Here is a 12,716-nt window from a genome sequence, read left to right as displayed (position 1 = left end):
AATACAATTATATATATAATATGGGCTGAAAGTGCACACTCCCAGCTGCAATATGAGAGTTTCCACATCCAAATCGGAGAAAGGGTTTAGGAATCATAGCTCTGTAATGCATAGCCTCCTCTTTTTCAAGGGACGAAAAGTAATTGGACAATGGACTCTAAGGGCTGCAATTAACTCAGAAGGCGTCTCCTTCGTTAACCTGTAATCAATTAAGTAGTTAAAAGGTCTGGGTTTGATTCCAGGTGTGTGGTTTTGGATTTGGAAGCTGTTGCTGTGACCAGACAACATGCGGTCAAAGGAACTCTCAATTGAGGTGAAGCAGAACATCCTGAGGCTGAAAAAAAAGAAAAAAATCCATCAGAGAGATAGCAGACATGCTTGGAGTAGCAAAATCAACAGTCAGGTACATTCTGAGAAAAAAGGAATTCACTGGTGAGCTTGGGAACTCAAAAAGGCCTGGGCGTCCACGGAAGACAACGGTGGTGGATGATCGCCGCATACTTTCTTTGGTGAAGAAGAACCCGTTCACAACATCAACTGAAGTCCAGAACACTCTCAGGGAAGTAGGTGTATCTGTCTCTAAGTCAACAGTAAAGAGAAGACTCCATGAAAGTAAATACAAAGGGTTCACATCTAGATGCAAACCATTCATCAATTCCAAAAATAGGCAGGCCAGAGTTAAATTTGCCGAAAAACACCTCAAGAAGCCAGCCCAGTTCTGGAAAAGTATTCTATGGACAGATGAGACAAAGATCAACCTGTACCAGAATGATGGGAAGAAAAAAGTTTGGAGAAGAAAGGGAACGGCACATGATCCAAGGCACACCACATCCTCTGTAAAACATAGTGGAGGCAACGTGATGGCATGGGCATGCATGGCTTTCAATGGCAGTGGGTCACTTGTGTTTATTGATGACATAACAGCAGACAAGAGTAGCCGGATGAATTCTGAAGTGTATCGGGATATACTTTCAGCCCAGATTCAGCCAAATGCTGCAAAGTTGATCGGATGGCGCTTCACAGTACAGATGGACAATGACCCCAAGCATAGAGCCAAAGCTACCCAGGAGTTCATGAGTGCAAAAAAGTGGAACATTCTGCAATGGCCAAGTCAATCACCAGATCTTAACCCAATTGAGCATGCATTTCACTTGCTCAAATCCAGACTTCAGACGGAAAGACCCACAAACAAGCAAGACCTGAAGGCTGCGGCTGTAAAGGCCTGGCAAAGCATTAAGAAGGAGGAAACCCAGCGTTTGGTGATGTCCATGGGTTCCAGACTTAAGGCAGTGATTGCCTCCAAAGGATTCGCAACAAAATATTGAAAAAAATATATTTTGTTTGGGTTATGTTTATTTGTCCAATTACTTTTGAGCTCCTAAAATGTGGAGTGTTTGTAAAGAAATGTGTACAATTCCTACATTTTCTATCAGATATTTTTGTTCAACCCTTTAAATTAAACGTTACAATCTGCACTTGAATTCTGTTGTAGAGGCTTCATTTCAAATCCAATGCGGTGGCATGCAGAGCCCAACTCGCGAAAATTGTGTTACTGTCCAAATATTTCTGGCCCTAACTGTACATCCTGGTGGTCAGAGGGATCTGCTCCTTCAGCCACTAGTACTTACTATTCTTATACAGAGGAGTCTACATCCTGGTGGTCAGAGAGATCTGGTCCTTTAGGCACTAGGACATACTATTCTTATACAGGAGTCTACATCCTGGTGGTCAGAGAGATCTGATCCTTCAGCCGCTAGGACTTACTATTCTTATACAAAGAAGTCTACATCCTGGTGGTCAGACGATTCTGGTCCTTCAGCCACTAGGAAGTACTATTCTTATACAGAGAAGTCATTATCCTGGTGGTCAGAGGTATCTAGTCCTTTAGCCACTATGACTTACTATTCTTATACAGAAGAGTCTACATCCTGGTGGTTAGAGGGATCTGGTCCTTCAGTCACTAGGACTTACTATTCTTATACAGAGGAGTCTACATCCTGGTGGTCAGAGGGATCTGGTCCTTCAGTCACTAGGACTTACTATTCTTATACAGAGGAGTCTACATCCTGGTGGTCAGAGGGATCAGGTCCTTCAGTCACTAGGACTTACTATTCTTATACAGAGGATAGGGTACTGGACAGACCCCGCTGACCATAATGAGTTCAGGATGGCAGTTTCCTGGATAAGTAGCACAGTGTGGTGTAGAGACTTCAGGCTGTTATGCTGCATGATTAACGCTGTAAAAAAAAACTCCCCAAAAATCTATGGCAGAATTGATGCATTTTCTCTCCCTGCTATCATAAAAAAAATAATAAAAGTTTTACAATATAGTCAATATACCCAAAAATGGCACCGATAAAAACTACAGTTCGCCACGCAAAGAACAAGCCCTTATACGGCCGCGTCGACGGAAAAGTAAAAAAGTTATGGCTTTTGATAAATGGAGAAGAAAATCCGCCAAAAATCGTTGCGTCCTTAAAGGAGATGTCCCGCGCCGAAACGGGTTTTTTTTTTTTTTAAAACCCCCCCCCCGTTCGGCGCGAGACAACCCCGATGCAGGGGTTAAAAAACCCACCCGCACAGCGCTTACCTGAATCCCGGCGGTCCGGCGTCTTCATACTCACCTGCTGAAGATGGCCGCCGGGATCCTCTGTCTTCATGGACCGCAGGGCTTCTGTGCGGTCCATTGCCGATTCCAGCCTCCTGATTGGCTGGAATCGGCACGTGACGGGGCGGAGCTACACGGAGCTACACGGAGCCCCATAGAGAAGAGGAGAAGACCCGGACTGCGCAAGCGCGGCTAATTTGGCCATCGGAGGGCGAAAATTAGTCGGCACCATGGAGACGAGGACGCCAGCAACGGAGCAGGTAAGTATAAAACTTTTTATAACTTCTGTATGGCTCATAATTAATGCACAATGTACATTACAAAGTGCATTATTATGGCCATGCAGAAGTGTATAGACCCACTTGCTGCCTCGGGACAACCCCTTTAAGCCCAAAATAGGCCGTGTCATTAAGGGGTTAACCGGAGCAACCAGCATCAAAAGAGGTTGCATAACGAGAACATTGTTGTTCCTCCTTACAAGGCACTGGTCAGACCACACATGGGATATTGTGGACGCTTTTGGGCACCAGAACAAAAGAAAGACATATCACAGCTTGAGCGGGTACAAGGGCGGACAACTAAAGTAATTACTGGAATGGCCGGACTACAATACCCAGAGAGGCTATCAAAACTGGGATGATTTAGTTTAAAAAGAAGACAGCTGACAGCCTGATGACTATGTATACATATATCAGGGGACAGTACAGAGATCCCTTCCATCATCTAGTTATACCCAGAACTGTAACTAGGGGCGCTCTAATAGCTATTGTAACAGGGTAAGAGGAATGGTCTGGAGTGGAAGGTATGTGTCCCAGAGGTTATTAGCCTCTGTGAGGTAGTCCGGTCCTCTTCCACTCCAGGCCAGATCTGACCACCTGTCCAGCCTGCTCTTTAAGGAGACAGGTGGACGGTAACAGGAGGTGTGTGTCTGGGAATTACAGCCTACAATTGTTTAGTGTGACTTCCCCTGTGAACAGAGAGAGAGACGCTGTGGACGAGGTGCTACGTAATTGCAGCAGGACCCCTGGAGGGGATACGCCTGCCCTTGGACTGGAGCTATAGAGAGTGTGGGCATGAGGACCAGCGGCGCTCTGGACATCCACAGGTCTGTGCACCTCTGAGGACTTGTATGGCTTCCTCAGCTGAGGAGTTTACCTGCGTTACCTCCGGACTGAGGAGGGTTAATCCTGAACAGAGACTTTTTCGTTGTTGCTATCATTTACTGTTTATCTGGAGACCCAGTTACTGTATACAGTCTTTAACAGGCAACATAAATAAACCTAAAGAAAAGACAAGTGACGGTTTGGAGTGCTCTTTAACCCCCGCGGTGCTACACTATGTATACATATATCAGGAGACAGTACAGAGATCTCCCATCATCTATTATACCCAGGACTGTAACTAGGGGGCGCTCTAATAACTATGTATACATATATCAGGAGACAGTACAGAGATCTCCCATCATCTATTATACCCAGAACTGTAACTAGGGGGCGCTCTAATAACTATGTATACATATATCAGGGGACAGTACAGAGATCTCCCATCATCTAGTTATACCCAGAACTGTAACTAGGGGCGCTCTAATAACTATTTAATAGGTATATGAGGGGACAGTACAGAGATCTCCTATCATGTTATACCCAAGACTGTAACTAGAGGGCACTCTCTTCGTCTAGGGCAATGATGGCAAAACTTCTTTGTGTGTCCAAACTGTAACCCAAAAGCCCCTTATTTATCACAAAGTGCCAACACATCAGGGGGCGGGGCTTATCACTATGTATGATGTTACATCTGTCCTAGTAAAAAGGACAAGCAATTGTAAGGAAATTATAGTGCCAGTGATTCTGGTGGTGCAGTGCGCCACACAGCTCTGCTACATGCATGTCACACACACACATACAGCTCTGCTACATGCATGTCACACACACATACAGCTCTTTTTCATCCCATACAAAAGGGATCACAAGCAGCACAGCACCCTGGATGAAGTACCTGTGATGATGTCAACATTATGCTCCGCCCGTGATCACATGACAGTGACGTCATCACAGGTTCTTCATCCTCAGTTAGTGCGCTTACAGAACCTATGATGACGTCAAAGTCATGTGATCAGGGCGGAGTGTGTAACTCGCTCACGGACGAACAGACAGACTCACACTTCATCCAAAAGCTTCCTGCTATCAGCGCTCTGCGGCTCACAGCAGCCTGTAGTGGCCTCACTGACCAGACCGCTGGGAAGAGGAAGCCGGGGAGCGCCGACAGCAGGAAGCCCGCAGAGGGGGGTGAGGGGGGAGCGCCGACAGCAGGAAGCCCGCAGAGGAGGTGAGGGGGAGCGTCGACAGCAGGAAGCCCGCAGAGGAGGTGAGGGGGAGCGTCGACAGCAGGAAGCCCGCAGAGGAGGTGAGGGGGAGCGCCGACAGCAGGAAGCCCGCAGAGGGGGTGAGGGGGAGCGCCGACAGCAGGAAGCCCGCAGAGGGGGTGAGGGGGAGAGCCGACAGCAGGAAGCCCGCAGAGGGGGTGAGGGGGAGCGCCGACAGCAGGAAGCCCGCAGAGGGGGTGAGGGAGAGCGCCGACAGCAGAAAGCCCGCAGAGGGGGTGAGGGGGAGCGCCGACAGCAGGAAGCCCGCAGAGGGGGTGAGGGAGAGCGCCGACAGCAGGAAGCCCGCAGAGGGGGTGAGGGGGAGCGCCGACAGCAGGAAGCCCGCAGAGGGGGTGAGGGGGAGCGCCGACAGCAGGAAGCCCGCAGAGGGGGTGAGGGGGAGCGCCGACAGCAGGAAGCCCGCAGAGGGGGTGAGGGGGAGCGCCGACAGCAGGAAGCCCGCAGAGGGGGTGAGGGGGAGCGCCGACAGCAGGAAGCCCGCAGAGGGGGTGAGGGGGAGCGCCGACAGCAGGAAGCCCGCAGAGGGGGAGCGCCGACAGCAGGAAGCCCGCAGGGAAGCGAGGGGGGAGCGCCGACAGCAGGAAGCCCGCAGAGGGGGAGGCGCCGACAGCAGGAAGCCGCAGAGGGGGTGAGGGGGAGCGCCGACAGCAGGAAGCCCGCAGAGGGGGTGAGGGGGAGCGCCGACAGCAGGAAGCCCGCAGAGGGGGTGAGGGGGAGCGCCGACAGCAGGAAGCCCGCAGAGGGGGTGAGGGGGAGCGCCGACAGCAGAAGCCCGCAGAGGGGTGAGGGGGAGCGCCGACAGCAGGAAGCCCGCAGAGGGGGTGAGGGGGAGCGCCGACAGCAGGAAGCCCGCAGAGGGGGTCGAGGGGGAGCGCCGACAGCAGGAAGCCCGCAGAGGGGGTGAGGGGGAGCGCCGACAGCAGAAGCCCGCAGAGGGGGGTGAGGGGGAGCGCCGACAGCAGGAAGCCCGCAGAGGGGGTGAGGGGGGAGCGCCGACAGCAGGAAGCCCGCAGAGGGGGTGAGGGGGAGCGCCGACAGCAGGAAGCCCGCAGAGGGGGTGAGGGGGAGCGCCGACAGCAGGAAGCCCGCAGAGGGGGTGAGGGGGAGCGCCGACAGCAGGAAGCCCGCAGAGAGGGGGTGAGGGGGAGCGCCGACAGCAGGAAGCCCGCAGAGGGGTCTGAGGGGGAGCGCCGACAGCAGGAAGCCCGCAGATGGGTGAGGGGGAGCGCCGACAGCAGGAAGCCCGCAGAGGGGGAGCGCCGACAGCAGGAAGCCCGCAGAGGGGGAGCGCCGACAGCAGGAAGCCCGCAGAGGGGGAGCGCCGACGCAGGAAGCCCGCAGAGGGGGAGCGCCGACAGCAGGAAGCCCGCAGAGGGGGAGCGCCGACAGCAGGAAGCCCGCAGAGGGGGGAGCGCCGACAGCAGGAAGCCCGCAGAGGGGGGGGAGCGCCGACAGCAGGAAGCCCGCAGAGGGGGGAGCGCCGACAGCAGGAAGCCCCGCAGAGGGGGTGAGGGGGATCGCCGACAGCAGGAAGCCCGCAGAGGGGGTGAGGGGGAGCGCCGACAGCAGGAAGCCCGCAGAGGGGGAGGGGGAGCGCCGACAGCAGGAAGCCCGCAGAGGGGGTGAGGGGGAGCGCCGACAGCAGGAGCCGCAGAGGGAGGGGGAGCGCCGACAGCAGGAAGCCCGACAGAGGGGGTGAGGGGGAGCGCCGACAGCAGGAAGCCCGCAGGAAGGGGGTGAGGGGGAGCGCCGACAGCAGGAAGCCCGCAGAGGAGGGGAGGGGGAGCGCCGACAGCAGGAAGCCCGCAGAGGAGGGGAGGGGGAGCGCCGACAGCAGGAAGCCCGCAGAGGAGGGGAGGGGGAGCGCCGACAACGACAGCAGAGGAGGGGAGGGGGAGCGCCGACAGCAGAGCGCCGACAGCAGAGGGGGTGAGGGGGAGCGCCGATAGCAGAGGGGGTGAGGGGGAGCGCCGACAGCAGAGGGGGTGAGGGGGAGCGCCGACAGCAGAGGGGCGGTGAGGGGGAGCGCCGACAGCAGAGGGGGTGAGGGGGAGCGCCGACAGCAGAGGGGGTGAGGGGGAGCGCCGACAGCAGAGGGGGTGAGGGGGAGCACCGACAGCAGAGGGGGTGAGGGGGGAGCCGCCGACAGCAGGAAGCCCGCAGAGGGGGTGAGGGGGAGCGCCGACAGCAGGAAGCCCGCAGAGGGGGTGAGGGGGAGCGCCGACAGCAGGAAGCCCGCAGAGGGGGAGCGCCGACAGCAGGAAGCCCCGCAGAGGGGGTGAGGGGGAGCGCCGACAGCAGGAAGCCCGCAGAGGGGGTGAGGGGGAGCGCCGACAGCAGGAAGCCCGCAGAGGGGGTGAGGGGGGAGCGCCGACAGCAGGAAGCCCGCAGAGGGGTGGTGAGGGGGAGCGCCGACAGCAGGAAGCCCGCAGAGGGGGTGAGGGGGAGCGCCGACAGCAGGAAGCACGCAGAGGAGGGGAGGGGGAGCGCCGACAGCAGAGGAGGGGAGGGGGAGCGCCGACAGCAGAGGAGGGGAGGGGGGAGCGCCGACAGCAGAGGAGGGGAGGGGGAGCGCCGACAGCAGAGGGGGTGAGGGGAGCGCCGACAGCAGAGGGGGTGAGGGGAGCGCCGACAGCAGAGGGGGTGAGGGGGAGCGCCGACAGCAGAGGGGGTGAGGGGGAGCGCCGACAGCAGAGGGGGGTGAGGGGGAGCGCCGACAGCAGAGGGGGTGAGGGGGAGCGCCGACAGCAGGGGAGGGGGGTGAGGGGGGGAGCGCCGACAGCAGGAAGCCTGCAGAGGAGGTGAGGGGGAGCGCCGACAGCAGAGGAGGGGAGGGGGAGCGCCGACAGCAGAGGAGGGGAGCGGGAGCGCCGACAGCAGAGGAGGGGAGCGGGAGCGCCGACAGCAGAGGGGGGGAGCGGGAGCGCCGACAGCAGAGGGGGGGAGCGGGAGCGCCGACAGCAGAGGGGGGGGGGAGCGGGAGCGCCGACAGCAGAGGGGGGGAGCGGGAGCGCCGACAGCAGAGGGGGGGAGCGGGAGCGCCGACAGCAGAGGGGGGGAGCGGGAGCGCCGACAGCAGAGGGGGGGGAGCGGGAGCGCCGACAGCAGAGGGGGGGAGCGGGAGCGCCGACAGCAGAGGGGGGGAGCTGGAGCGCCGACAGCAGAGGGGGGGAGCGGGAGCGCCGACAGCAGAGGGGGGGGAGCGGGAGCGCCGACAGCAGAGGGGTGGGAGCGGGGAGCGCCGACAGCAGAGGGGGGGAGCGGAGCGCCGACAGCAGAGGGGGGGAGCGGGAGCGCCGACAGCAGAGGGGGGGAGCGGGGAGCGCCGACAGCAGAGGGGGGGAGCGGGAGCGCCGACAGCAGAGGGGGGGAGCGGGGAGCGTCGACAGCAGAGGGGGGGGAGCGGGGGAGCGACGACAGCAGAGGGGGGGGGCGAGGAGCGACGACAGCAGAGGGGGGGAGCGGGAGCGCCGACAGCAGAGGGGGGGGGGGCGGGAGCGCCGACAGCAGAGGGGGGGAGGGGGAGCGCCGACAGCGAGAGGGGGGGAGGGGGAGCGCCGACAGCAGAGGGGGGAGGGGGAGCGCCGAACAGCAGAGGGGGGGAGGGGGAGCGCCGACAGCAGAGGGGGGGAGGGGAGCGCCGACAGCAGAGGGGGGAGGGGGAGCGCCGACAGCAGAGGGGGGGAGGGGGAGCGCCGACAGCAGAGGGGGGGAGGGGAGCGCCGACAGCAGAGGAGGGGAGGGGAGCGCCGACAGCAGAGGAGAGGAGGGGGAGCGCCGACAGCAGAGGAGGAGCGCTGACAGCAGAGGGGGAGAGGGGGTGAGGGGGAGCGCTGACAGCAGAGGGGGTGAGGGGGACCGCCGACAGCAGGAAGCCCGTAGAGGGGGTGAGGGGGAGCGCCGACAGCAGGAAGCCTGCAGAGGGGGTGAGAGGGGAGCGCCGACAGCAGGAAGCCCGCAGAGGAGGGGGAGGGGGAGCGCCGACAGCAGGAAGCCCGCAGAGGAGGGGAGGGGGAGCGCCGACAGCAGAGGAGGGGAGGGGGAGCGCCGACAGCAGAGGAGGGGAGGGGGAGCGCCGACAGCAGAGGAGGGGAGGGGGAGCGCCGACAGCAGAGGAGGGGAGGGGGAGCGCCGACAGCAGAGGGGGTGAGGGGGAGCGCCGACAGCAGAGGGGGTGAGGGGGAGCGCCGACAGCAGAGGGGGTGAGGGGGAGCGCCGACAGCAGGAAGCCTGCAGAGGAGGTGAGGGGGAGCGCCGACAGCAGAGGAGGGGAGGGGGAGCGCCGACAGCAGAGGAGGGGAGCGGGAAGCGCCGACAGCAGAGGAGGGGAGCGGGAGCACCGACAGCAGAGGAGGGGAGGGGGAGCGCCGACAGCAGAGGAGGGGAGGGGGAGCGCCGACAGCAGAGGAGGGGAGCGGGAGCGCCGACAGCAGAGGAGGGGAGCGGGAGCGCCGACAGCAGAGGGGGGGGAGCGGGAGCGCCGACAGCAGAGGGGGGGAGCGGGAGCGCCGACAGCAGAGGGGGGGGAGCGGGAGCGCCGACAGCAGAGGGGGGGAGCGGGAGCGCCGACAGCAGAGGGGGGGGAGCGGGAGCGCCGACAGCAGAGGGGGGGGAGCGGGAGCGCCGACAGCAGAGGGGGGGAGCGGGAGCGCCGACAGCAGAGGGGGGGAGCGGGAGCGCCGACAGCAGAGGGGGGGAGCGGGAGCGCCGACAGCAGAGGGGGGGAGCGGGAGCGCCGACAGCAGAGGGGGGGAGCGGGAGCGCCGACAGCAGAGGGGGGGAGCGGGAGCGCCGACAGCAGAGGGGGGGAGCGGGACCGCCGACAGCAGAGGGGGGGGAGCGGGACCGCCGACAGCAGAGGGGGGGAGCGGGAGCGACGACAGCACAGGGGGGGAGCGGGGAGCGACGACAGCAGAGGGGGGGGGGGGGGGCGGGAGCGACGACAGCAGAGGGGGGGGGGGGCGGGAGCGACGACAGCAGAGGGGGGGGGGCGGGAGCGACGACAGCAGAGGGGGGGAGCGGGAGCGCCGACAGCAGAGGGGGGGGGCGGGAGCGCCGACAGCAGAGGGGGGGAGGGGGAGCGCCGACAGCAGAGGGGGGGAGGGGGAGCGCCGACAGCAGAGGGGGGGAGGGGGAGCGCCGACAGCAGAGGGGGGGAGGGGGAGCGCCGACAGCAGAGGGGGGAGGGGGAGCGCCGACAGCAGAGGGGGGAGGGGGAGCGCCGACAGCAGAGGGGGGGAAGGGGAGCGCCGACAGCAGAGGGGGGAGGGGGAGCGCCGACAGCAGAGGGGGGGAAGGGGAGCGCCGACAGCAGAGGGGGGGAGGGGGAGCGCCGACAGCAGAGGAGGGGAGGGGGAGCGCCGACAGCAGAGGAGAGGAGGGGGAGCGCCGACAGCAGAGGAGGAGCGCTGACAGCAGAGGGGGAGAGGGGGTGAGGGGGAGCGCTGACAGCAGAGGGGGTGAGGGGGACCGCCGACAGCAGGAAGCCCGTAGAGGGGGTGAGGGGGAGCGCCGACAGCAGGAAGCCTGCAGAGGGGGTGAGAGGGGAGCACCGACAGCAGGAAGCCCGCAGAGGAGGGGAGGGGGAGCGCCGACAGCAGGAAGCCCGCAGAGGAGGGGAGGGGGAGCGCCGACAGCAGAGGAGGGGAGGGGGAGCGCCGACAGCAGAGGAGGGGAGGGGGAGCGCCGACAGCAGAGGGGGTGAGGGGGAGCGCCGACAGCAGAGGGGGTGAGGGGGAGCGCCGACAGCAGAGGGGGTGAGGGGGAGCGCCGACAGCAGAGGGGGTGAGGGGGAGCGCCGACAGCAGAGGGGGTGAGGGGGAGCGCCGACAGCAGAGGGGGTGAGGGGGAGCGCCGACAGCAGAGGGGGTGAGGGGGAGCACCGACAGCAGAGGGGGTGAGGGGGAGCGCCGACAGCAGGAAGCCCGCAGAGGGGGTGAGGGGGAGCGCCGACAGCAGGAAGCCCGCAGAGGGGGTGAGGGGGAGCGCCGACAGCAGGAAGCCCGCAGAGGGGGAGCGCCGACAGCAGGAAGCCCGCAGAGGGGGTGAGGGGGAGCGCCGACAGCAGGAAGCCCGCAGAGGGGGTGAGGGGGAGCGCCGACAGCAGGAAGCCCGCAGAGGGGGTGAGGGGGAGCGCCGACAGCAGGAAGCCCGCAGAGGGGGTGAGGGGGAGCGCCGACAGCAGGAAGCCCGCAGAGGAGGGGAGGGGGAGCGCCGACAGCAGAGGAGGGGAGGGGGAGCGCCGACAGCAGAGGGGGTGAGGGGGAGCGCCGACAGCAGAGGGGGTGAGGGGGAGCGCCGACAGCAGAGGGGGTGAGGGGGAGCGCCGACAGCAGAGGGGGTGAGGGGGAGCGCCGACAGCAGAGGGGGTGAGGGGGGAGCGCCGACAGCAGAGGGGGTGAGGGGGAGCGCCGACAGCAGAGGGGGTGAGGGGGAGCGCCGACAGCAGAGGGGGTGAGGGGGAGCGCCGACAGCAGAGGGGGTGAGGGGGAGCGCCGACAGCAGAGGGGGTGAGGGGGAGCGCCGACAGCAGGAAGCCTGCAGAGGAGGTGAGGGGGAGCGCCGACAGCAGAGGAGGGGAGGGGGAGCGCCGACAGCAGAGGAGGGGAGCGGGAGCGCCGACAGCAGAGGGGGGGAGCGGGAGCGCCGACAGCAGAGGGGGGGAGCGGGAGCGCCGACAGCAGAGGGGGGGAGCGGGAGCGCCGACAGCAGAGGGGGGGAGCGGGAGCGCCGACAGCAGAGGGGGGGAGCGGGAGCGCCGACAGCAGAGGGGGGGAGCGGGAGCGCCGACAGCAGAGGGGGGGAGCGGGAGCGCCGACAGCAGAGGGGGGGGAGCGGGAGCGACGACAGCAGAGGGGGGGAGCGGGAGCGACGACAGCAGAGGGGGGAGCGGGAGCGACGACAGCAGAGGGGGGGAGCGGGAGCGACGACAGCAGAGGGGGGGGGCGGGAGCGACGACAGCAGAGGGGGGGAGCGGGAGCGCCGACAGCAGAGGGGGGGGGGCGGGAGCGCCGACAGCAGAGGGGGGGAGGGGGAGCGCCGACAGCAGAGGGGGGGAGGGGGAGCGCCGACAGCAGAGGGGGGGAGGGGGAGCGCCGACAGCAGAGGGGGGAGGGGGAGCGCCGACAGCAGAGGGGGGGAGGGGGAGCGCCGACAGCAGAGGGGGGGAGGGGGAGCGCCGACAGCAGAGGAGGGGAGGGGGAGCGCCGACAGCAGAGGAGAGGAGGGGGAGCGCCGACAGCAGAGGAGGAGCGCTGACAGCAGAGGGGGAGAGGGGGTGAGGGGGAGCGCTGACAGCAGAGGGGGTGAGGGGGACCGCCGACAGCAGGAAGCCCGTAGAGGGGGTGAGGGGGAGCGCCGACAGCAGGAAGCCTGCAGAGGGGGTGAGAGGGGAGCGCCGACAGCAGGAAGCCTGCAGAGGGGGTGAGAGGGGAGCGCCGACAGCAGAGGAGGTGAGGGGGAGCGCTGACAGCAGGAAGCCCACAGAGGGGGTGCGCAGCATAGTATGAAATTAGCTGCACATACATGGCCGATTTCCAGTCAAACTCTGCACTGTCTCATATATCATCCCCAGTAGTAACAGGGACCCCAACATCATCCCCCAAAAGCCCGAGCAGTAATGCGGGGGGGGGGGGGGTTGGGGCACTTAGACTGCATGCTAAGAGGACAAAGTCCACACTACACTGGACTTGAGAGAAGGTGGGCGGGCAGGCAGGCAGGCAGGGA

The sequence above is a fragment of the Eleutherodactylus coqui genome, chromosome 5 (genome assembly GCF_035609145.1).
Source record: "Eleutherodactylus coqui strain aEleCoq1 chromosome 5, aEleCoq1.hap1, whole genome shotgun sequence".
Classification (NCBI taxonomy): Eukaryota; Metazoa; Chordata; class Amphibia; order Anura; family Eleutherodactylidae; genus Eleutherodactylus; species Eleutherodactylus coqui.
This window is presented reverse-complemented; position numbering follows the sequence as displayed.